This window comes from Petaurus breviceps, unplaced genomic scaffold, assembly GCF_028583685.1.
Source record: "Petaurus breviceps papuanus isolate PSGF00001 unplaced genomic scaffold, PetGlider_PUasm1.0 181, whole genome shotgun sequence".
Taxonomy (NCBI): Eukaryota; Metazoa; Chordata; class Mammalia; order Diprotodontia; family Petauridae; genus Petaurus; species Petaurus breviceps.
The window spans coordinates 3162409-3184207 of record NW_027185784.1 but is presented as its reverse complement, the minus strand read 5'-3'; the positions used below and the strand labels follow the sequence as shown (position 1 = coordinate 3184207).

Sequence of the window (21799 nt, the reverse complement as noted above, 5' to 3'; positions counted from 1 at the left end):
GTATTTTATTTTTTCCAATTACACAAAATGATGATTTTTAACTTTCATTTTTTATAAAATTTTGAGGCCTAAATTTTCTCTTTCATTCCCTGCCTTCCTTAAGATGGCAAGCAATTTGATATAGGTTATATATGTGCAATCGTATAAATATATTTCCATATGAAAGAAGCAGAACAAAAGAAAAAACATGAAAAAAGTGAAAATAGTATGCTGTAATCTGTATTCAGACTCGATCAGTTCTCTTTCTGGATGTGGATGGTATTTCCCAACAAGAGTTTTTTGGAATTGTCTTGGATCATTGTATTGCTGAGAAGAGCTATGTCAATCACAGTTGATCATCACACAACATTGCTGTTACTGTGTACAATATTCTCCTGGTTCTACTTACTTCATTTTGCATCAGTTCCTGTAAGTCTTCCCAGGTTTTTCTGAAATCTACCTGCTCATCATTTCTTATAGCACAATAGTATTCCATCACAATCATATGTAACAACTTGTTCAACTATTCCCCAATTGATGAGAATCAATTTCCAATTTCCAATTCTTTGCCAGCACAGAAAGAGCTGCTATAAGTATTTTTGCACATTTAGGTCCTTTTCCCTGTTTGATGATCTCTTTGGGATATAGACACAGTAGTGGTTTTGGTGGATCAAAGGGCATACACAGTTTGATTGCCCTTTGGGCATATGTATTGTCTCTCTTAAGAAATAGAGGGAAGATATATCCTTTCTTTTATAATACTGATTAAATCCATACACTCAGTCAGTCACTTACTTTTAGACAGTTTCTCCATCCTCAGGACAAATCTCAAACTATACCACTGAGGTTCCCAAAGTCTGTACTCAACTACCATGTCTCCTTACACTTGTTCACAATGCCAAAACTGTTTTCCAATTATTTCCAAACCACTCATAACTGTACTCTGACAACTAAATAAACTGTGAGAGATCTTTTCCCATTTATAGGTACCCCTGCAATAGTGAAAGATGGAGAAAAAATCTTCCCATGGAAGGGGCAACACCTGTAGCTGTTGGGGCAAAAAGTCACCAATGGGTAGAGTAGGGCCTCTTGGAATATAGGCTTTACCAACAGGGCAAAGCAGATGGAAAGGAGGAGAAGTCCAGAGGCTTGAGTCAAGTGAAGTTGACTACGAGGGGAATCCAAAGGCCGTCTTTTCCCTTCTCTCCCTGGGGAAGCAGAGGTAACCCCATCTTTCACATAACAGAAAGGAAACCACTTTGCTTTTGTAGGGATTCCTATGAGCTAGGGGAAATGGGCTGCTGCTCCCCGGTCTCCTCCTGGGCTGATGAATAAGAGAAGCAAAAGTCTGATTAATTACCCAAGAGCTTTCTTGTCCAGTCTTTTCTTAATTTCCTATTTAATTTATCCTCCTTACTTCAGTTAGGACTGAGAAATCCTATGAACTACTCAGTCATTCCTTCAGTCCCTCTTTCTGGCCAAAGAATCCAAGCGGAGGCCTAAATTTAGAGTTCTTTTTTATGTTGTTGTTCTCAATCTGGTCTCTCTGACCCATCAGTGCGGCTGGGAGAAAGTTGATCAGTTCTTTCACACCCACTGACAAGTTTTGTCCACTAGCAGCCTTTCAGGGTTTGTTTTTTTTTTTTTTAATATTTAAGCTGCTGTTGATGGAGTGGAATCGTGGGAGGAGTCTTGAAATGTGCCTCTCTCACCCTTGGGGAAGGGTGTTTCCTGAATGTCTCCTCAGACCTGGATAAGTACTTCCTGCACCATCTGGCCAAGAGCCCCAGGCCCCCATATCAGAACCTGTCTACTCCTGTTAGAAGTACTCAGGCATTTATTAGGTACTAGGAGTGCTATGCCCCTTACAGATATTTGGTCATTTGTTCCTCACAACACTAGGAGGTAGGTGCTATTATTATCCCCCTTGTACATTTGAGGAAACTGAGGCATACAGGTTAAATGACTTGCATGAGGTCACACAGAGAGCAGTGACTGAAGCCAGGTCTTCCTCTGTCCACTGTGCTCCTAAGCTGCCTGTTGGGCCCATTCTGATCACACCTTGAAGAATGAGGCCCTATAATAGCTGCTCCTCCATCCCATCCTGTCTGTCTGTGTTTTCCTTTCTCATCCTATATGGAGAGGCAACCACACTGGCGAGACAGATGCCCTGAGATTTTTATGAGTTAAGCACAAGTCACAGCGTTTCTAGAGCTGACAACACTGGGAAAGCCTGCCGTCCCTAGCTGCATGGGCTCAGAGCACTTCTGCTTTTCCACTGGCCACCCCAACCAACCCATCCTAGGTCAAATGGGGAAATGGGGCAGGGAGGTTTGCCTCTGTGCTGTTACTGGCATAACTATTGAACTACCCAGTCCCCCTCCTCTAAGCACCCCTTTTCCAAAGCAGCAACCTAGAGGTTCACTTCACTGTGGCTTATGATTCAGATTATTTTTACTATACAAAATCTGACAACTTAGAATTTTGCTTCCTTTGTCTATTCATGTTCTGTGTACTTGGGGGGGGGGGATAGGAAAGTACTCTCAACCATATTACCAGTCCTATATTTGTGCAGTCTCTTCTCTCAGTCCATTCTCTAAACCACAAAGTCTGATTTAAAATCAAGGATAACTGAGTTAGAACCCAGCGTCAGACACATTATAGCTGTATGACCCTGGGTAAGTCAATTAATCTTTCTAAGTCTCAGTTTCCTCATCTCTAAAATGGGAATAATAATAATACTAGCACTCACCTCCCAGGGTTGTTGTAAGAATCCGATGAGATAATATTTGTAAAGCACTATAGAAATACTAATTATCACTACTGTTATTATTATAACGATTGTTATTGTTTATTTTTATTATTATTTTCTTGCCAGAAATGCAGTGTAATGGTCCGGGCCTTCTCTATCTTGATCACTCTTAGTTTTTCTCTCTTCTCATGATGAGTCCCAAAGTGCCTGGCCAAGGCTCCCAAGCTCCTCACTCAATCACTCTCTGTCCTTTCACACTAATAGAACACTCAGGTTGGCTTCCAGTCACCTCCAGATGTCAAATGCAAGAATCCTGGCTGTTCCTTATTGCTCTTAGACAAATACCACTAGACAATTGCAAGCAATCCCCCATAACAACCCCAGTAACATCAGAAGGTGAAAGTAAATCTTCCAGTATTCTAGTAGAGTGGCAACACAGGCAGCTAGGTGGCACAATGGATAGTCCTAAGCCAGGAATCAAGAAGACTCATCTTCATGAGTTCAAATCTGGCCTCAGACACTTAGCAGCTGTATGACCCTGGGCAAGTCATTAGCCCTATTTGCCTCAGTTTCCTCACCTGTAAAATGAGATGGAGAAGGAAATGACAAACCACTCCAGTGTCCTTGCCCCCAAACGGGGTCACAAAGAGTTGGACACAACTGAACAACACTAAGAATGACAACCTGCCACCTGTGTCTATGCTCCCTTCTAAATTCCACAGCTTCCCCAGTTAGGTACAAAGAAGGTACCATTTGGCATTAGTGGAGTAAATGTCCACACTGGGACAAAATCACAGATTTTGAATCCCCTCTCCCAAAAAACATGTCTTATATGACTGAGGAACAGCACAATGGATAGAGAACTGATCTTGGAACTGGAAAAAACCAAGATTAAATCTGTGCTTGACACATGCTAGCCATATGACTCTAGGCAAATCACTTAATTAAGTGTTAATTAATTAGCTAATTAATTAATTGCCCCTAAACTATAAATTTCAGACAAACTATGGATCTCTTCACACGGAGTTCACTTCGCTGATGCTATCACAAGTCTGGGTCCTCTCCTCCTCCAAATCCCTCATTCCTGCCTCAAACTGTAGTATATGGAAGGACTACCACTACTAACAACCAGGTGCTACAGTGGCTAGAGTATAGAGTTTGGAGTCAGCAAGACCTTGGTTCAAATACAGAGCAGACATTTACCAGCTGTGTGACCTTAGGCAAGTCACTTAATCTTTTTTTGTCTCAGTTTCTTCATCTGTAAAATAGAGCTAAAAATAACAACTATCTCACAACGTTGTGAGGGTCAAATGAGATAGAGGAAGTGTTTTGCAAAACATAAAGTGCTCGGTTAGCAGAGTTAAACAGTTTTGTCCCAGTGTTTCCTGTGATTATCTAGGCATGTAGACAACTTACACAAGCAGTTAGGTGATGTAGTGGACAAGGTGCTAGTCTTGGAGCTGGGAAGACCCGAGTTCAAATACTACTAGCTGTGTGACCCTGGGCAAGTCACTTAACCTCTATTGGCCTCATTTTCCCTATCTGTAATTAGGGATGATAATTACACTTGTTTTTGTGAGGGTCAAATGAGATAAAATGTGTAAAGTGCTTTGAAAATTTTAAAGTGCTATTTTGTTGTTGAAGATGATGTCATTCAGTCATTTTCAGTCATGTCCAACTCTTTGTGACTCCATTTGAGGTTTTTTTTTGGCAAAGATATTAGAAGTGGTTTGCCATTTCTTCTTCCAGCTCATTTTACAGGTAAAGAAACTAAGGCAAACAGGGTTAAGTGACTTACCCAGGGTCACACAGCTAGTTAAGAGTCTGAGGCTGAATTTGAACTCAGGAAGATGAGTCTTTCTGACTCCAGGCCCAGCCCCCTATGAACTATGGTGTCACCTAGCTGCCCAAAGCGTTATTTAAATGCTACCTATTACTGTGATTGTTAGCATCATCATCCACACCATCAGTTCATGGGAGCTCTCACCACTAGGAGCTCCAATTATTTTTATTATCTCCAGTACCCACTGATCTTGGAGTTTCAAGGAGTTGAGTTCAAATCCTGCCTCAGACACATCCTGGCTGTGTGACAGACATTTATTAAGTACTTATTTTGTGAAGAACACCATATTTGAAGCTGGGGGGGGAGAATAAAAGTTTAGAAAAGATACTGAGGGGCAGCTAGGTGGAGCAGTGAATAAAGCACCAGCCCTGGATTTAGGAGCTGAGTTCGAATTTGGCCTCAGCCGCTTGACACTTAACTAGCTGTGCAACTTTGGACAAGTCACTTAACCCCAGTTGCCTTGCCTTCCTCCCTCGAAAAAAAAAAGAAGACACTAACACATTTTGTGGCGGTGAGAAGGAATCTAGTAGTGTGACTTCACCAATGTAAGGAAATTCCCTCCATTGATGCAGATGGACAAATTGTGCAACTTTGGAGAGTTTCCAGGAGGCAATAAGAAGCTACAATTCTCCCAGGCTCACATTTGTCACACTTGTCACACTCCAGAACTCACTTTGGACCTGAACCCTTCCTGATTCCAGAGTTGGCCATGGTCCTTGTTACACTGGAAAATGACTCAATCCCATGGTTCTCTTCCTCCCAGGGCTCTCGTAAAAAAAAAAAAAAAAAGCCCTTCAAAAATGAAGCGCCATATAAATGTGAGCTATTATTATTTTAAGGACAATTTCTCACTGACTCTAGTGCCAACCACTTTTGGGGGCTAAGTTGACCTATCCTTTTCCCCCTGAAAATAGGCTGTAGAAATAAGTCATCATCATTTTCCTAGCTTCTCATTTGTATTCAAAAGCAATAAATGCAAACTAAATCCTCACTGAATAATTTATCTTGAAAGCTTTAGTGCTTTGATGTATAAGCACAAAAAAACTGGGATGTACAATGTGATGAATCTATTCCCAAGAGCTAGCGTAGCATAGGAAATTTGAACATCTTTAATGCTTTTTAGCTCAGAAAAGACGCTCAAGTATCAACCACAGAAAAATTCCAAGCTGGTTACAGATTAGCAGGGACTATGCACCTAGTTACCTTGGCACAGCCAGTCACTATTTCAGCCCCCACCCACTGGCATTTAACTTTGAAAGTGAGAAGAAAGTTCCTTAGCCAAACACTGAGCCACTGTCCCACTGACCCACACACAGAGAGTGGAGAAGGCTTTTCAAAAGACCTTTGCTTGCATGTATGACCTATATCAGATTGCTCGCCGTCTTGGAGAGCAGGGAGGGGAAAGAAGGAAGGAGAAAAAATTAGAACTCAAAATCTTTCAGAAAATGAATATTGAAAATTGTCTTTCTCTGTAATTACAAAAAAATGCTATGAAAAAATAAAAACTTTTTTTAAAAAGACTGTTGCTTAGTTGTACAGAGCGTATAGTTTCTCTCAATAGCATTTATATCCCTTGAGGACAGAAACTGTTTTGTTTGTGTTTTTGTATAAGAGTCAATAAATGCATGCTGATTCATCAATTGGTATTTGTGATTTCAATGGATTTAATATTCTGTACAATAGTTTTTACCTACTATTGTGTGCATCATAAATCATCTTTGCCTTCTCAGTCCATTCAGTTCTTATCTGTGTATTTTCACAATCTATCCAATGTACTGGAAAACCTTGTGCTTATTCTTTTAATTGGATTGTTAATTTTCAAAACTCCACGAGTGACCACAGAATGGGCACTGGGAATTGTAGAGGAAGCACTAACAAAGGTTTCCTAGTGGTGCCATTTCATTGTTAGGAGAATAGCTGGATTGGGCTGTGCATCCGTTTTTGTTGTGATAAGACTGAGATCATGGGTCCTAAGGGTATGAGAGAGATTGTACATTGGAAAGCATATTAAACAGTAGAGTTTCACATTTGCAGTGAACCTTCATTTAGAAACCACCCAAAGAGAGACTTGAATGTATTCTTCTACAAAGAAAAATCTATCCAAAGGAATCTCACCATTAAGGTGGCAATGAAAAGAAATGGATCTGGTCAAGGCCTAGAACAAAGGAAATGGGGACAGAGGAATGCATGAGGATATGTCTCTGCATTTTCCTAAGGGTGGCCTGTAATGTTATATACGTCTGTTCAAGGATGCAAAGACTTGAGTTGGGCTTGGATAGCATGTACTGAGTGAAGAATAAAGCTGTACAAATGCCTATACCTTAAAATGCACAAGCAATTCTCTGTCCACATAGCCATGAGTACAGGAGCTAACACTGTTGCATTCTTCTCTCCCATCAGAAAAAGCAGGTTACATAGGATCTTTCTACTCTCTTTTGATCTTCTTATTCATTTTTATCATATATATTAATATATATAGTACGTGTATGTGTATATGCACATATACATACATGTATATATGTATAGGTTTGTGTGTGTATGCAGGCATGTGCTGTGTATTTACAGCATGTGTATATACACATACATGTGTACAGTATGTGTACGCGTACCTGCATGTATATGTGTACACATATAAGCACACACACACACACGCACACACACACACCTCAAAGGCTTGACTCACTTATTCAGGATTGCTTTCTAGGATCAATATTGAATAGTGAAAAATGTGCTCCTTGTTCTAGCCCCAATGACTCCATCAGATAAACAAGTTTGGCTAAATTAGAGTGTTCTGTATTTACAGTCTCATTCCAATTTATTTGTTCGTATCAGAGAAATGCTGGAGAAAAGCAATGAGCCTTTTGGTTCTCTCCAGGTGCAGTGATGAGCAGATTGGTATTCATTGACACAATGCAAGGTAGCCTTAATTATTATTCTGTCCTCTTCTGCTTTCATTTCCATTATTAGCTAGATAGCAGTGAAATGTCTTGCTATTTAACGTATATTGATGTGCCCTCGTCGTCGGGAGTGCCTTACAGATAACCTGAAATGTGCTTCTTCTCACCTTCCCCCTTCTCACCACTACTCCCCAAAATTTAATGCGATGAAAAGAGCATTGGACTTGGAGGCAGAGGGCCTGGGATTGAGTTTCAGCCATGCTTTTAACTAGTTTCCTGACACTAAACAAGATATTTCACCTAGGTTCCCTCTTCTGTAGAATAGGGAGAGTACTCTTTGCACAGTCTGCCTTCAGGGATTGTTGTGAAGATTTGATTAATATATTGGATCACAGTTCTGCCATCTAATAGCTGTATGACCTTGGGCAAGTCATTTCACCTCATCTGAGATCCCCTCTAAACTGAACATGATCATTCATGGCTTTCCAGGCCTCCTTCAAGGCTTAATCCAGATCTCGACTTCGCCAAGAAGCCAGCACCTAGAGCCTTCCCCTCTGAGACTTTCTTCTATTTATTCTATGTGTGTATGTGTATCTTGTTTGTACCTAGTTATTTATAGGCTTATAAATATACAAATATATTTAGGTATAAAAATATGTATTTCTCTCTATAGCTATCTTCCCCCTCCTTGGAGGCTAGCACTACTTTTGTTTTCCTTTTTATCCCTGGCATTTCATACAATTCCTGGCAAATAGGAGTCACTCTGACTACCTCATAAAATTGTTACGAGGGAAGTAGCCTGTAAACAGTAAAGCATTCTATAAACAGGAGCTACTATCTTATTATTGATGCTATTATTATTTTTAAGGCCATAAAAATAGAACTGGAAGAGACAGTAGAGATGATCTGATCCAATTTTACAGAGAAGGAAACTGAGGCTCAGAAAGACTGACTTGCTTAAGGCTCATAGGTAATAAGTGGCAGAACCTGGATTCCAATGCATGTCCTCTGTCTCCAAATCCAGTGTATTTTTTCAGTGTTCCACAAGGTCTCCATGTTGTTATTATCTAAAGTAGTGTGTAAATATTGGGGATTTTTTTTATTAGTTTAGGACTGTTATTGGACTAACAACTTTAGGAATTTATTCTCTAAAAAGAGAGATGTTTATTTCATTGCCTAAAAGACAGAAAGCAGAAAACAGTTGTGCCCTGGCAGTAGATGGCACTCTGTGCCCCAGCATGCTTTCTGTATCCCTCCTGTACAAGGCTCAGTTGGTATCCCATATAGCTTTTAGACTCTGGTGTTTTTAACTGACAGTCTAAGGTAATAGAATGACCAACAGTGTGTTAGCCTGCATGGTGTGGTCCCAGGCTGCTAGCCACGGGGACTCCATTCCAGGCACAGAATCTTCCCACAGTATGAAGCCATGAGCTAAGATTCTCCCTTGGGATGCCGGGGTTTGAGCCTCCAAATTAATAATCAGGCAAGTGGCAAAAGTGGAAGAAGTCTGAAATTCTTGGGGAATTAGTGAAGAAGCCTGAGTCCTCACAGGATAGAACTGGAAACACAATCAGGGAGATATCTGAAGCTGGTTTCCTAGCAACATGAGACCCGTTAACAAAGAGGACTTTGGGGGCATTTCATTTTCACAGGATGAAGGTAGTCTTTCTTTAGGAATGTTGAGGGGATTTTCCTATGTCGTTCTTTTTTCTTTTTTTTCTGGGACATTATTGCATATGCCCATAAGTGATAGATTTTACTGAGTGTTCTCTGCATGCAGAGCAGTATCTCATAGGATTTGTTCCAGGAAATATTCTTAAAATTGGATACCTCAGTGGGTTAGCGATATGTCTAATAAAGCTGTAGTACTTCATAAATTTCCAATATAACAGGTTAGGTGGCAACTAGCAGGGCTGATAGGAGAACTAGAGATGAAACTACATCACAGGAAATGTCCTACTTGAAAAGAAACATTCAAATCTTGGGAAAAGATTCCTGGAATATTTCAGAAGTTTTACAGGACCATTCAAAATTTGCTGAATTGTTACCACAATACCCTCTTACACCCCCGTATCATTACTTCTTGTCTTCTCATCACTAGTTCCCTTCATACTTGGATTTTTTTGTCTTTATTTTTTTAATTTTTATTATTCATTTTATTTTTTGCTTTTTGAAGGGCAATTGGGGTTAAGTGACTTGCCCAAGTCACACGGCTAGTATTTGTGTTAAGTGTCTGAGGCTGGATTTGAACTCAGGTTTCCTGACTCCAGGGCCGGTGTTCTATTCACTGCACCACCTAGCTGCCCGCTTTTTCATCTTTATTAGTTTGCTTATTTACTTTTAGTTTGCAAGATTCAGTTCCACAATCCCCTGAATTTCAAATTTTCTTCTCTTCCTTCTCCTCTCCCCCTCCCCCATGGCGGCATGCAATCAAGTATAGAATCTGCAAATACTTTTCACATTAGACATTAGTCAGGTTATAAAGAAGGATTGTAACAGTTGGAATGAACAATGGGAAAGAGGAAACAAAACCAAACAAGAAAAAGAAAGAGAGCAGGTAATTTGCTTTAATCTGCATTCAAACTCTGTTCTTTCTGGTTCTTTCTCTGAAATCTCTCTCCATCATAAGTCTTTCAGAGTTGTCTTATAACCCTGCATTGCTGAGAAGAGTCCAGTCTATCAAAGCTGGTCATCACATATACATTGTGTCTGTAATTATGTTCAGATTTCTCCTGGTTCTGCTCTTCTCACTCACTATCAGTTTGTATGAGCCTCTCCAGGTAAATATGAAGTCCGTCTGCTCCTCATTTCTTATAGCACAATATATTCCATTACATTCATATGCCACAACTTGTTTAGCCTTTCCCCAATTGATGGGCATCTCCTTGATTTCCAATTCTTTGCCACCACTAAAAGAGCTGCTATAAATATTTTTGTACATATGGGTCTTCCTCCCACTCCTATGATCTCTTTGGGATACAACCCTAGAAGTGGTATTGCTAGGTCAAAGGGCATGAAATCATTTATAGCCCTTTAGGCATAGTTCCAGATTGCTCTCCAGAATGGTTGAATCAGTTCACAACTCCACCAACAATGAATTAGGGTTCCAATTTTTCCACATCCTCTCCAGCATTTGTCATTTTCCTGTTTTGTCGTCTTAGCCAATCTGACTGATGAGATGTGATACCTCAGAGTTGTTTAAATTTGCATTTCTCTAATCAATAGTGATTTAGAGCATTTTTTCATATGCCTATAGATATCTTTAATTTCTTTCTCTGAAAACTGCCTGTTCATATCCTTTGACCATTTATCAACTGGGGAATGCCTTTTATTCTAATAGATTTGACTCAATTCTCTGTATATTTTAGAAATGAGGCCTTTATCAGAGACATCAGAGTTTTTTTTTAACTTCCAAAGTCACCAGATTATAAATTTAGAACTGGAACTCATCAAGTCCAAATCTCTCTTTTTATAGAAGAGGAAACTGAGACAGAAAGGTTAAACAACATGTCCAGGGTCACCTAGTAAGTGTCTGAGCAGGATTCGAAACCAGTCCTTCTTGATTCCAAACACAGTGTTGTATCCACTGCTCCATGCTGCTCCAATGGGGTGGTTGAGAGTTCTCTTCCCTGTTCTCATTCTGCACTCCTGAGGCAGGTGGCTAACCATGCAGAAATGGAGCCAGAAGGGAGACGCCATGTTGTGTTCGAGGAACAGAAAGTAAGCCAGCTGGCTGGAGCCTAGAGTGTGTAAAGGAGATTGATGTGCAATAAACCTGGAAAAAAGCAGGTAGGAGCCAGATTTGGAAGAGGTTTAAATGCCAAACAAATGAGCTTATATTTTCTCTTAAAAGCAATTGAAAATCACCAGAGCATCTTGAGCAGGAAAATGACAAAACCAAATATGTTTTAAGAATAGCAATTTTGCAAGTGTGTAGAAGGTGGATTGGAGAAAGATGGGATTGGCAGGGATGCCAAGAGAGACAATGAATGAATGAATGAAAAAGCATTTACTGATCACTTACTATATGCCAGACATTGTTCTGAGTACTAGAGATACACAGTCCAAGCAAGACAAGTAGATACTGTCCTCAGAAAGTTTTTGTTTTAATATGGGAATATAACACAGGTAGCTAGAGTTGGAAAGGGGGAAGTAAGCATATAGTATGGCATGGAGATGGCTGGAAATGTTTGTGCAGGGACTGAGACCAAGACTAGATAAGGGGAAGTGCACCAACCAGGGACACAGAGTATAGTTTTGGACAGAAAAGCGTGAATGAGATGATGTTAGCACTCGAGGCCATCCATAATATGGTTCTGATTTACCTTTCTCATCCCATAATAAACTAAAAACAAAACACCCTCCGTGCCCCCATATCATTAGAATAGAAACCTGTTGAGGACAGGGAAGGTTTTTATTTTTTCTTTGTATCCCCCAGGGCTTAGCACAGCACCTAGTAAATAGTAAGAGCTTAATAAATGCTTTTGATTGATTGCTCTCTATCCCCTGTTCTCAAACTATATTCTCCCATATCTACTCCTTTATTCACATAATAGGACATGCCTAGATTGGAACCCCCTCCCTCTCCATCTGCTGAAGTACCTCCCTTCCTTCATAGCTCAGGTCACGTGCCGATACCTCGATAAAGACTTCCCCTGATCTTTGTTTCCTTCTTTCCTCAGATTTCTTACAGTTCTCAATCTGGACTGACCTTTGAACTGACCTCATTCTCCCTTTTATCCACAGTTGTGTTTTATACACATATTTCTCTCCTATTTTATTGTAAGTTCCTTGAGAGCAGAGTCTGTAACTATAAATCTTATATCCCTTGTACCTAACACAGTGGCTTGCACATTTGTTATTGTTCTTTGTTTCATTTGTGTCTGACTCTTCATTACCCTGTTTGGGGTTTTCTAAAGACCCTGGAGTGGCTTGCCATTTCCTTCTCCAGCTCCTTTTTCAGATGAGGAAACTGAGCTAAACAGGGATAAGTGACTTACCCAGAGTCACACAGCTAGTAAGTACCTGAGGCCAGAATTTAACTCAGAAAGATGAATCTTGCATGTAGTAGGTACTTTAAAAATGGCTGTAAAGTGAATACAGAAATTGAAGATATACCTTGTTTAAAAGAAGGCTCTTTAGCTTTTTTTTTTTAAAGGCAAAGACAGAAGTTAAAGAATATGTAAACTGAAGTGGAAGAGTGACAATAAGCATTTCAGAGAATGAGAATCAGGACTGAAGTTCCTATGAGAGTATAGTGTAGACAACCCAGACACACAGAGGATTTGGACATCATTTCTTAATGCAAATCTTACAACTTGAACAGAAATGAGAGGTTTTAATAATGAGAAATTCAACCATCCATATGTTGCTAGACTCAGATCTGGAAGGAGGCTTAGATCTTTTATTTCAACTCCATTATTTAAAACTGAATACACTGAGGCCAAAAGAGAAAAAAGGACTTGGTCAAGGTCACATAGTTGGTTTATGAAAGACAATGGAAATTTTATTCTGCTAAAAAAGTAGAGCCTGTGACAAATTTTTGGTAGGGCTTGCTGAAAAATTTCATCTCTTTAAAGGTTAAGAAAGGAATTAAGAAAACTATTTTGAACTCAGTCCCAAGAAACAGAGAACCAGTTTATGAATCAATAGCAACCAGAGCCTTGGAATAAAAGTGGGAATATCATGTGAGGTAATGCAGTGTAGGGGGTGGTCCCTGGACTTGGAGTCAAGAGGATCTGAGGTTTATACCCCACTTTGGACACTTACTAGCTGTTTGTCTGTTGGTAAATCACTTAAGCTCTCTATGCCTCATTTTCCCAGTCTAGAAAATAAAGTGGACAGACTCAAACTTCTAAGGTCCCTTTGAATCTACGGGTTTGACATTCTGAATAGGCAGGTAAAAGGATGCTGGGCTTCTTAGGTACTCTAAAAGAATAGATTTCCAAAGGTAAATAGTCAAGATAACTATGGTCACTCAGAAAGGGAAGACAGTTCAAGAGGAAGGCTTTAAGAAAAATGAAATTTCGACAACACAATGACAAATAAGCATGAGGAGTACAGAAAAAGAGACATAGAAAAACTCCAATGTGACTTCATAGGAATTTCTCTGATGAGCTCATATTTTAAAAGGGCACAAACAAAAGATGTAGGGAGGGCACATAACCCAGGATGAATACAAAAGAGCAGCACTGAACTGTAAAAATAGAAAGGCTAAAGTCCAGAAGGAGCTAACTTGTGTGAAAAAAAGAAGTGCCAACAACAACAAAAACAGAAAAGGACTTTTTACAACTATTCTCAGAGAGAGAAGAAAGAAGAAATAAATGCATAGGTTGCTTAGATGATCCAAGAATGTTAACAAATGCCATGTAAAACAGAACTACTCAAATACTATTTTGTTTCAATTGTACTGAAAGAATTTATATATTTGGTCATAGAACCATATCTCTTTAAAGAATTGTGGCTATTGAAAAGGTATCAGAAGACTAGATATGGGTAATTACGATATAATTTTTTAAAGGGGAAAATGGATATTTTGGAAACTATGAATTAGCAAGCTTGTTGTTGGATCCTGGGACAATTATAAAATAGATTATCAAATAGATGATTTGTAATAACTTAGGAAGTTGTTCATCCTTTGTTCTCAAAGAGGACCAATGACATCAAGAGGGTGATGTCTTGACTTTCAAGTGAACTGGATTTAAGTGAGGCAGAGCTGTGCAAAGTCATTAGCCCTACTCTCTCCTCCAGAGTCATTAGAGTTGAGGGGAAGACATAGATACAGATGACTGCCAATAACCCAGGATTCAGTGGGGGACATTGGTCTTTTTAAGCTAAGGTCATTCCCAGGACTCAGTTTGTCTGAGGCAACACCCATTCAGTAGTTAAAGGCTAGGTAAGAATTGAGGTGAAAGATAGTCTATTTTGCCTTCACAAAAGAATCAGTCAGGGAAGGGAAGACCCTCAGAGTTTCTGGTCAGAACAGAAACAATTCTTAGGAAGTAGTAAGCACAAGGAGTCAGCATGGGTTCACTAAAGTCTAGTAATACCAAAATAATCTTATTTCCTTTTTTGATAGTTACCTGACTGGTCATTGTAGTAATGTTATGTATGTCAATTATCCAAAAGGCTAAACTATCTTTTCACTCACTCAGGCTTATAGCCTTAGAGCCATCTGTGACTTTATATATCATGTCCAATCAATCATGAAATCCAGTCAATTCAACCTCTGAAATATACCTAGTGTTCATCCCCTCCTTACGGTTCCCATAAGTTGACCTCCCTAGCTTAGGCCCTTACTATCTCTTGTCTAACTATTACAATACTCTCTTAACTTGTCTCCCTTCCATTAGTTTCTTACCCTTTAATCCATTCCTACATGTTATTATTAGACTAATCTTCCTAATATATACTTTTAATTATGTCACTCCTCTGCTCAAAAACTTTCAGTAGTTCTTCTTTGCTTAATAATAAAGGGTAAAACTCCTTAAGCCAACATAGTGTGGTAGAAAGTGAACTAGATTTGGAATCCAAAAACCTTGTTTCAAATCCTGGCTCTGACATTTACTCCTTGTGTGACCTTTGGCAGGTTACTTAACTTCTATGGAACTCAGTTTGCTCATCTGTAAGATGAGGAAATTGGATTAGATGCAGGTTAGTAAAAAAATAATTGATTGTGTTTACTCTGCACCAAGCTCTGTGCTAAGTGCTAGGGATACAGATAAAGGCAAAAGCATGGTCTTTCTGCTAAAGGAGCTCACCCTAAGGGGAAAGAAAGCACACAAAGAATTATGTACATACACGCTATGTACAGAGTATATGGAAGGTAATATCAGAGGGAAGGCATGAGCAATGAGAAGGATCTGAAAAGGCCTTTTGCAGAATGAAGGATTTTAGCTGAGTATTCAAGGAGGCTAGGAAATAAACGAAGCATTCCAGGGATGGGAAATGACCAGTGAAAAGTCATGGTGATGGGGAAATGGAGCATTGTATGCAAGGAATAGCAAGTAGGCTTGGGCAGTTGGATTGTAGAGTATGTGGAGGGGAGTAAGGCGTAATAAAGCTGGAATGGAAGGAAGAAGCCAGGCTAGAAAGAATTTTTCAGATGAGCCGTAAGGTCAATGCCAGCACAAAGCCTGTGGCCTAGAACAGGAGACTGGCACTATAAGTCTCCACATTTTGGCTATGGTCTCCATTTTCAGCTTTATCCCATACTAGTCTTCCCAAAGTATTCCAGCCAAATAAAAAATCTCAGTGTACTCCGAACATGTCTGAAATCTTTTGCCTCCAAAAATTTTTTTTACCCTGTCCCCTATTTCTACAGCTTTCACCCCATCTGTGACTATTGAAACCCTACCCATTCTTCTAGACCCATATCATATACCACCTGATCCATGATTCCCAGGAGAATGTAACCCTCTTGAAGGCTTGGGACTGTTCTGTTGTTTGCCTTTTTATACTTACAGTTTCATGATCCCAAGAACCTAGTACAGTTCTTGGAATGTAGGGAGTACTTAATTAATACTTGTCAAATTCAATTAAATTGAATTATCTTTCTAGATCAGCAAGATGAAAACAAGAGCTCTGGATCTGAGATCAGGGGACCTGAGGTTTAAATCTGGCATCTGCTAATTAAGACCTATTTGACCTCAGTTAAATCATTAAATTTCTCTGGATTTCCATTTCTTCATCCGTAAGATGAGGGAGTTAAAAAATATATATATGCTCACTAAAGTCCTATTCCAAGACTAAGTCCTATGATCATTTCAGCCAGAAGTGATCTCCTTACTGTAAAAATCCTCATAGCAGCTTATTCACACCTAACTTACACACTTATTACAATATATTTTCTATTATAGCTACTTGTACATATGCCATTTCTCTTACTGTGCCATAAACTCCTTGAGGTCAGATTTGCTCACCATTGCTGTCTCCCTCCTTCAGTAAATGAAGTATACAGTTAGGCAGATTTACTGCTGGTTGAATAAACCACATTTTGAATAATGGATCAATTTCCAACTGGAAGGTCTCTGGTAACATTCCATTTTTTTTTTCAAAATCTCTGCAAAGGACTCAAATAAATAGAACATGATGATTAAATTTGCAACTGACCAAAAGTTAGGTTGGATAGCTAATAGGTGGTATATGGTACAATAGGGTTTCAACAAGCTTTCAAAAGGGTTAAAGCACTAGAATTAACAAGAAATCTAATCGAGATAGATGTGCGGCTCTGAACTTAAGAGTTAAAACTCAACCTCGTAAAAACAGAATGAGGAGTATTTGGGGGATATAAAGCATGGGCAGACAGCATTTTTTATGTGAAAAAGACCTGGGGATTTCAGTTGACTGCTATCTCAATATGAAGCTAATTCAAATCTTAGGCTGCATCAATAGAAGTGCAATGTTCACAGCAGGGAAGGCAGCCTTCATTCTGTGCTGGTCAGACCACATCTGGAGTATTGTACCCAGTGCCGAATAGCCCATTTGAAGTGAGACATTGACAAAATGGAGTACATATAGTGAAGGGCAACCAGCCTGGTGAGTGTTCTGGAATGGTTGAAGAAATTGTGGTTATTTAACTGGAAAAAGGGAAGAATTATGGGGCCATTACAGCTGTCTTCAGATATATGAAGGATCGTGTTGTAGGACAGGAATTTTACTTATTCTTTGTAGCTACAGAGTGCTGAAATAGGATCCATAGACTGATTTATAGGGAGGCAGATTTAGGTTCAGTGTAAGGAAGAACTTACTAACATTTTTGTTGTTGTTCAGTCATTTCAGTCATGTCCAACTCTTTGTAACTCCACTTGGGGTTTTCTTGGCAAAGATGCTGGAATGGTTTTGCCATTTCCTTCTCCAGTTCTTTTTACAGATGGGAAAACTGAGGCAAATACAGTTAAGTGACTCATCCAGGGTCACACAACTAGTAAGTGCCTGAGTCCAAATTTGAACTCAGGTCTTCCTGACTAGGTTTGTTGCCCTTTCTACTACTGCACCTTTGTTGTTGTTCAGTCATGTCCAACCCTTGTGACTCCATTTGGGGTTTTCTTTGCAAAGGTACTGAAGTGGTTTGCCATTTCCTTCTCAAGCTCATTTTACAGATAAGGAAACTGAGGCAAACAGGGTTAAGTGACTTACTTAGGGGGTCACACAGCTAAGTAAGTGTCTGAGACCAGATTTGAATTAAGGAAGATGAGTCTTTCTGACTCCAGGCCTGGCACTGTATGCACTGAGCCACCTAAATGCCCGTAGAAAAGACATGCCAGGAGTGCCTGTTAGCACCGGCTGCGGTGTAAAGATGGCTAAGTCTAAGAACCATACCACTCACAACCAATCATGAAAATGGCACAGAAATGGCATCAAGAAACCTAGGTCACAGAGATACAAGTCTCTGAAAGGGGTTGACCCCAAGTTTCTGAGAAATATGCGCTTTGCCAAGAAACACAATAAGAAGGGGCTGAAAAAGATGCAGGCCATCAACGCCAAAACCATCAAGGCCCAAGCAGAGGCCATCAAGGCCCTGAGCACCAAGGCCTCCAAAGCCAAGCTCCTCAGGCACAAGATCCCCAAGGCCAGCGCCCGGCATGCTGGCCACAAGATGGCTACCAAGCGTCCAGGTCCTAGGATCGGCATCAAACGTCCAGGCTCCAGGATCACAAAGCCTGACTCTAAGGTTGCCAGAACCACTGACCCCAAGTCTACCAAGCACACTAACCCCAAGGCTGCCAAGCCCACTGACCCCAAGGCTGCCAAGTCTGCCGCCAAGGTCAGTAAGTCAGATCCCAAGGCTACCAAATCTGGCCCAAGGCCACCAAATCTGATGCTAAGGCCACCAATTCTGACCCCAAGGTCACCAAGTCTGATTCCAAGGCTGCCAAGTCCGATCCCAAGGCAGCCAAGTCTGATTCTAAGGCTGCTAAGCCTGCCAAGTCCAAACCCAAAGATGCTGGGGCTAAAGCTGCTGGTCCCAAGCCTTCAAAATAGATGCTTCAGAACAGAAGGACTTGTTTAAAGCTAAAACTCCCTTTTTTCCCCAGCCAGGGTATGATTATTCACTATTTTGTACAAATAAAGAAAATGGTGAGTCATAAATAAAAAAAAAAAAGAAAAGACATGCCAGTACAGACAAACAAGAAATAAATCTTTCAGCACATTCAGATAAAGGCCAGAGACATATCTGTAGCCTCTAAGACTATATTACAGAAGAAAGGCCAAAGGTGATTGGAGACTTATGTCCCATATTTTGGGAGTGATGTGGAATTAGAGCAAACAATGAGGCTGTGGTAGTATCTTGGGACAAGGGTATACTTGTAAATGTCTAACAACTAGCTCTCAGAGTCTGGAACTTTATTTGCATAAATAACATTTTCTCCCATACTTTCTAAAATCTGTATAATTATCAAAATCATAAACCGAGTTCTGCTTTGGAGCATTTACTAATTTCTGAGGTGTAAATTCTTACATTGAATATTTAATGATCAACTTTTATATGCTGGCATGAATTTGGTTCAGCATACCCTGGCCCAGACCAGAATCCCCAGGCCCAGTGGCTTGGAGACCTTTAATACTCTGTCCTGAGGTGACAGAGAGGGCCCTAAGGTTCCTAAAATAAATTAGCCTTCTTCAGAGACGAGTCCCTAAAACCAATCAGAGATATAACCTGGGAGCTGAAGGTAAGTACAGCAACCCAGGTGATCAAGGTCTGGACTGAGCAGGGTTGACTTGATCAAAAACAATCAGGACAGAGTCTCTCCACAGCACAAAGTCCCATCTCAGGAACTAAGGCTGGAGAGATGAATAAACAGAAGAACATCAATCGTATAAAGAATTATTATAAATACAGAGCTATCCCTAACATCCAATACTGAAGGAGAGAGTAATTCTACAAGAGCAAACTGAGACTTAATAGGAAGAAAATGGACGAATACTATAGGGATACCTAGATAAAATACAGAAGAGAAAAAAATAAATTAAAGCTCTGGCAGTAAGGATTAGAAGGAAAATAAGTAGCTTAGAATAGAAAATGGCAAACCTTACCTAAGCAAATATACTCCAGAAAATTAGAACAGACCAAACAGTAATCAATAACTCCACAAGGGAGCAAGAAATAGTAGGACGAAATAAAATTATTAACAAATAGAAGAAACTGTAAAGCATCCACTATCAAAAACAACTGATGGGGAAGGAAAAGTGTGGATTAGGGGAAGTCATCCACTGTACTTTGACCTTTTGGTAAGGTCACTTCTAGAGTACTGTGTTCAATATTTCATTTTAAGAAAAACCTGACTAGAAGAGGTGGAGTCAAGATGGTGGAGATTCTCCTGAGCTCTGTCCAAAACCCCTTTAAACACCTTAAATATTTCTTCAAAATAAATTCTAGAGCAGCAGAAACCACAAAAGGACCAAGTGAAAAAAATTCTCCAGCCCAAGACAATGAGCCAGGGTGAGAATGGAGCACCATTCAGCACAAGCTATGCTAGTGCAGACCAGGCACCAGCAAACCAGGAGTAAATCCTGGAGGCAACTGAATCAGTGGCAGCAGAGGTGGTTTCCAGACCTCTCAGCCCACAGACAGAAAATGGGTCAGGTAACTGATCAGAAGGAGATTACAGATTGCTGGCACCAGGGGCAGGACTCTTTCACTGCCCATACTTGGATCTGGGTTGCAGTCCTGGGTCTTAGTCCCAAGGTGAGGAGGAACAGTCACACCCAGAGCTAGTGATCACAATTCCAGAGTGGAAAAGAGTTCTTTTGGTCACTCACAAAGCAAAGCAAATCCACACTTTAGCATAGAGTTAAAAGTCAAGAAATAGGCTAGAAAAATGAGCAAAGAGCAGAAAAAGATCCTTACTATACAAAGTCACCATGGTGACAGGGAAGATCTAAACAGAAACTCAGAAGACAACAAAGTCAAAACTCCTAAATCCAAAGCCTCAAAGAAAATCATGAATTGGCTTCAGGCTATGAAAAAGCTCAATTTTTTTTTTTAATTCAAGAAAGAGGTAGAGGAGGAAAATGGGAAGAAAACTTAAATGATACAAGAAAATCATGAAAAAAGAGTCAACAGCTTGGTAAAAGAGGCACAAGAAAATGCTGAAGAAAATAAACCACCTTCTGAAAAACAAAATAGGCCACATGTTAAAAGAGACAAAAAATACAATGAAAAGAAGACTGCCTTAAAAAGCACAATTGGCCAAACAGAAAAGGAAGTACAAAAGCCCACTGAAAAAAATAATTCCTTAAAAATTAGAATTGGGCAAGTAGAAGCTAATGACTTTTATGAGACATCAAGAAACAATAAAACAGGGATGGCTAGGTGGCACAGTGAATAGAGCACCAGCCCTGGAGTTAGGAGGACCTGAGTTCAAATCCGGTCCCAAACACTTAACACAAAAACTAGCCGTGTGACCTTGGGCAAGTCACTTAACCTCAATTGCCCTCCAAAAAGCAAAAAAAAAAAACAAAAAACCAAGAAACAATAAAACAAAACCAAAAGAATGAAAAAAATAGAAGATAATGTAAAATATCTCTTTGGGAAAACAACTGACATGGAAGATAGATCCAGGAGACATAATTTAAGAATTATAAGATTACCCAAAAGCCATGATAAAAAAAAAAAAGCCTAGACATCACCTTTCAAGAAACTATCAAGGAAAACTGCCCTGAATTCTAGAACCACAGGGCAAAATAGAAGTTGAATGAATCCACCAATCAAACTCCTGAAAGAGATCCCTAAATGAAAATTCCCAGGAATGTTCCCAAATTCCATCACTACCACGTGAAGGAAAAAATATTGCAAGCAACCAAGAAGAAACAATTCAAATATCATGAAGCCACAGTAGAACAACACAAGTTTTAGCAGTTTCTGCATTAAAGAATTAGAGGGCTTGGAATATGATATTATGGAGGGCAAAAGAGCTAAGATTACAACCAAGAATTCCCTACCCAGCAAAAGAGTATAAGCCTTCAGGGGGAAAATGGATATTCAATGAAATAGAAAACTTTCAAACATTCCTAATGAAAATACCAGAGCTGAATAGAAAATTTGACTTTCAAATACAAAACTTGAGAGAAGCATAAGAAAGACAGGAAGGAGAAATCACAAGGGATTCAATAAGTTTAAACTACATGGGAAAATGGTATTTGTAACTCCTAAAAACTTTTTCATTATTAGGGCAGTTAGAAGGAGTATACATAGACAGAGGGCACAGGTATGAGTTGAATATAATGGAATGGTTATCTAAAAATATATAATTATAGGTGAGAAAGAAGAATGCACTGGGAGACAGGGAGAGAGATAGAATGGTAGTAGATTATTTGACATAAAAC

The 21799-nt window shown here is 39.7% G+C and overlaps 1 long non-coding RNA gene and 1 pseudogene across 2 annotated transcripts in view; both read left to right on the top strand.

The window, feature by feature from the left end:
• LOC138160419 (uncharacterized) overlaps positions 1-21799 on the top strand; it is a 106045-nt gene that overhangs the window by 66521 nt on the left and 17725 nt on the right. The window lies entirely within an intron of this gene.
• Positions 17742-18580, top strand: LOC138160417 (large ribosomal subunit protein eL29-like; annotated as a pseudogene).